This window comes from Poecilia formosa, unplaced genomic scaffold, assembly GCF_000485575.1.
Source record: "Poecilia formosa unplaced genomic scaffold, Poecilia_formosa-5.1.2 Scaffold365, whole genome shotgun sequence".
Taxonomy (NCBI): domain Eukaryota; kingdom Metazoa; phylum Chordata; class Actinopteri; order Cyprinodontiformes; family Poeciliidae; genus Poecilia; species Poecilia formosa.
In genome coordinates, this window is record NW_006800304.1 from 534,599 (window position 1) to 539,507 (window position 4,909).

General features: G+C 41.3%; 1 long non-coding RNA gene across 1 annotated transcript; it reads left to right on the top strand.

Moving 5' to 3' along the window:
- The first annotated feature begins 1,478 nt into the window (after nucleotides 1–1,478).
- LOC107833339 (uncharacterized) lies at nucleotides 1,479–4,574 on the top strand. Its single transcript, XR_001659060.1, has 3 exons — nucleotides 1,479–2,288; nucleotides 3,346–3,348; nucleotides 4,563–4,574. It is a non-coding gene; the product is annotated as an uncharacterized LOC107833339 (long non-coding RNA).
- The last annotated feature ends 335 nt before the right edge of the window (nucleotides 4,575–4,909 follow it).

The window sequence follows — 4,909 nt, forward strand, 5'->3', positions numbered from 1 at the left end:
GGCTCTACCAACTTTACCAAGCTCTGCTTTGCTCCCGATCTCTGCACCAGCTGCAGTAGCATCCCCTTCACCATTAAATCACTCAGAACCAAATACCGTCCCATCAAGCGGCTGTTTGATCTCGGGTACAGGCCCATTACAAGCTCGCAGTGTCTCAGGCAGCACCGACTGCCAATAAACACAGACTCGGATTTGATGACAAGGATCGCAGACAACACTTGATGCAGCTGCAGCCAAAACAGTATTGATCTGAGCTTTTAGCTTCAGCACAAGATGACTGCGCTTACTTGTGCTTTTTGCAGATAAGTTACAAACTTCAATGTTTCTTGAAAGATTAGATTATGTCCACGACGGCACTGCTACACACCTACAAGATACGCAAATTGATTGTCCCCGTTTGGCATTTTAATAAATGAGATGCATTATATATTTTTTTTTCCCACTAACTGAGTGGGATTAAAGTGAAATGGAGTAAAACTCGATCTTAAAGAGGATTACGGGTCATAACAACATGCTTCCTGTGACTTTGGGTTTAAACAAGTGGCTCAAAGCAGCTCTGTGGATGATGAGGATGATGATGCTGGCCACTCAGAGATGGGGGATGGGCCCAAATGCACCACCAGCGTTAACGCAGCGTACGTCGTCTGAGGTCTGACATTGCTAATGTGGAGGGGGGAAGGGAAGCCACACGTGCACCGACTACACGTGTCCCCCCCCCTTCGCCTCCCTTCAGCACATACATGACCTCTGTCCACAACAGAGTAGTGAGTCCAAGGCTCTCCTCCGCTTGGATGATGAACCGTAGCATGAAGCATGCAGAGTTTTGTGTCTTGCGTCTCCTCACACACATGAAAACAGAGAGAAAATCTGAACCTTTAGTGTCTTCAAGACTGAATCTGCCATGCATCCACATCTGCACCACTTCAAGCACAATGGCAGAAAAGACTGGAATGTTCTGATGTGCCGAGCAAAATTAAAGAAGCTCAACTACTGGATATTGTTGAATAGTAACCTGATGTAGACAAAAATGTATACTAGGAATATTTAAACCCTGTAATCAAACCCTGCTTAATAACTGCTAACCAATTTTTTGCATTTGCACTGGTTGGAAGTCCTCCTTGCCATCATCATAACGTTTTTTTCGCATTTGAAAGATTCCCCAGATTCAAGAAGTGGCTCACACAAAGTGCTCTGGCTGGGCAACTGCAAAACAGCAACATTACTACCAGTTAAACGAAACGTGACGGTAAATGAAGAGATTAATTTAAGCCTAAATCTACCACGGCTTTCAATAATCTTGATCCTAACTATAGGCAGGAGACACAAAAAGCCATTCTATGACCGATTAATATCTATTTAGATTAGGACGAGGAGTGACGTCCCTCTGTGTGCATTAGAAAGCAAGCAGCCAGTGTTATGCAGGCCTGTGGTTCACTAATATTTCAAAAATAAAGACAACAAAATTATGAAGCTGATACTTGGAAGTCATTTATTTTCTAAGAAGAGAAATGTTAATAACTGGAGTTAGAATCAATTTTACACGAAATGAGGAAAGAACGCAACGGAAACATCATTGTTATGCGTCGTGACAGTTACGATAAATCCACATTGTGCTCTTACTTCCGTTTTTCATCTGTAATAACAATCCACCTGCACCATCTGTGTCAACTTCAAACATCCAAGGCTCCATCTAGATGGCTGACTGTTTCATCGACGGGCAAAACGAGAACTCCTGACTCTTGGAATAGTATTGTTCAACAAATATTGAGTATTAAACAGTAATTTTGAGCACAATGACAATGACATTATCTGTGAGCATCTTTTTCTCGTGTGAAGACAAAACTGTCACACACACGGGCATTTAAAAAAAAAAAAATCAAACCAAAACACATGCACACTGACCCAGAAACCTACAGAGTGTGTGGTTATGCCAGAAATATCTAAGCCTTTGCAGACAAAAGTCAGACAAGTTAATCTGCTGGAGTGTTTCTTCTTGAGCAACAAATTTCTGGTCAAGAAAAAAAAAAAATCAACCAAAGAACCACTTTGTCTGTCAATTCCACTTTCAGTCCTCTCAACATGCTTCATTTTTTCTCAGCAGCAGGTTAATTACCGCAGCAAAGATGAAGCATAATGCTTAAAGCTAAGGTCCTCTGTGGCCGCTTGGATATTCGTCCTAGAACTGGATGTGAAACCCCTTTCTCCTCCTCCTTCTCCTCCTCCTCCTCCTTTCCTCTCCCATAGAGAACTTCGGGAGAGTCTCTGACGGATCTGACTGAGAGACTTTGGTGGGAACCTGCACACCAGACATGGCAAAGACACGTTTGTGAGCTGTCTCAGATGTTGACGTGCATATTTTTCCCAGCCTTCGTTTAATCGGTCCTGCTGGCATCACTAAGCAACTCGGCAATGTTTTGAGGCTCACTCAAATCCTGAGTGGCAGTTTAAAGTTTCAGAGTACTTTGTTTTATCCTGTTCATATGTGGTCACTTAATGTGGTGTGAGATCTATCAACTTGTAGTGTTTAATTAGATTATTTATTTTGACAGTGAAATTTAATGCACACAAGTGTTTCAGTCAATCATGTAAATATGCCACATTTGGCCACAAGGGTTATTTTTCACCTGCAGTTCCAGGCTTGTTATTGGTATAAAACAAGACTAAAATATAAATCACATGATTGTTAAACACCACAAGAACTAAAAAAAAAAAAAAAAAAGAAAAAAAAAAGTAAAAATCAGAGAATAAAAACAAAACATCTGGCCAGCATGGTGGATGGAGTCTCTTTGTCTTCCAGACTAAAAATGATGACTGAGATTGATATCCTCCCAAATCATCAATGGTAGTTCGTTCTGCTTCCTGCAGACGTACCGAGCTTTCAGCAGCACCTTCTCATTGAAAATAGAATATGTGTTTTTGTCGTCCAGATTGCACACACACAGAGCGACATATGCATACGTCAAAATTTCCTCTCCCCGTATTTCAAGCCGTGGGCTCCATAGCAACCATTCATTGACCCCAATCTCCATGGCAACAGGCATCGCCATTACTCACGCCTTTTTTCCTGACTAATTTTCTCTTTGTCTGATCTGTCTGGAGTCGTGCATCTCCCTGAAACTATTTCAGGTTTTCCCCCACAGCCCCCATATCCAAGGTGAATGTTATCTTCTTATATGTCAGACAGGAAAGGAAAAATGTTCCCCCTCCCCCCCCCAATCTCCCTCCCTGAGAGTAACAAGCCAGTGTGTTGCAATCATGAACCCCTGGCTTCGCAGCTGCACGCGGCGCCCGCTGTCAAGAGGAAAGTGCCCTTGAGTTGCATACAGATTTCTTAAAAAGCTACAGAGAGTGATCAGTCACACGCTCTGGAAACACGTTCATCTCCATCAGTCAGTTTCCTCTTTTCACAGCATGTCTTGTGCATTTTTATATTTTTTTTTAACATTTCTCATTGGAATTCTAAAACATTTCTAAAACAATAACATCAGTAATGAACCTAATGAGTGCGCAGAGAGCGTATTTAGTAAGCGTAGTTTGTTTCTGGGGAGAGCTAGAACAGGTGGTGTTTGGGTGTGGACAATAACCACGGTCCATCCCTCGTCTCTTTGTTCTGTTAACGGAAATCATTTTCAGCCACTTCACTTCCTATGGCTGAAAATAATTGTCATAGCATTTAAAACTACAACAATTAAATATGATTCCTGCCATCTTTCCACTAAAATGTTAAGCTGCCATTTAAGCGACGGTCACTAATCCTCTGGGACGACGTTCTCCTCCCCTAAAATCATATTCCCATTTAGCCTCATTGTTTTCATTAATGCATGCCTCCTGTCCATTTCACTATCAGTCTGCCTCCTGACTCTCTGTCCATATGACACGTTTCTTAGCTGACAATTCAGCTCATAACAAAGAAGATGGGAGTCTCAACCAGAGGACTAAGCTGCACTTAAAAGTCAGAATTTGTTCAACAGGATTCAGGCCTCATCACTGCTGAATTCTCAAACGAGTGTTCAGACTCAATTAAAAGAGCCTGAAGTAAATTATTCTCATAAAACGCACACATACGCGTTGCACGCACTAGCTTTAACACAAATAACAAGCCAAGCCAAACACTAGTATCCTATGTGCAGCAAACAAAGACGCCTTCACCGCTTCCCCTGAGCCAGCCCCGCCGCCCCTCCCTACACACAACAAACATCACACTCATTCCCTGAAAAAAAAAAAAAAAAAAGCATTTGACTGCACCGACGGTCGGCTGATGAGACAAAGAGACCAAACATGATGCTGGAAATAATGACAACAGACATGGTGACCGACACCTATTAAACATCAGCAGGGAAAATCTGCCAAAGAACACAAGCGACTTCAAGAAATCACCAAAATCACACCTAACTACAAAACCCAAAGCTTAAAGTTTCTATTTGTTGGATTATGTCTTGTGGAAATAACACCATTTCGCAAATTTTTTCCCCCCAAAAAAAGTCACGTGGCAGAGCCCAGCATATTTAAACCGCTTGAACATTTTCACCTTTTGTCTTGTAACCTCAGTGTGTTTACAGTAGGATTTTTGTGACAGACCACTAAACAGTCATATATGAAAAAAAAAAAATAGAAAAACATGTTAACAAATAAAAATATGAAAAGTGTGGTGTGCATTTGTCTTAGCCCAGACGTACAAATTGATTTCAGATTCAGGACTTTTGCAACATATGACAGATTTACTTAAAAGCCTTCGATCTATTCACAGTTAATCACAAAATTATTTGCACTCACTGCAGAGTTAAATCTGATATTATTTTCACTCAACCAAGAAATTTGTTTCCCACTGGAGGCGAGACAAAAACAAACATGGCGTATCCTTTTTTCAATGATCAATGCAAACATATTTATTGCAACTGAAGCAGTCAAA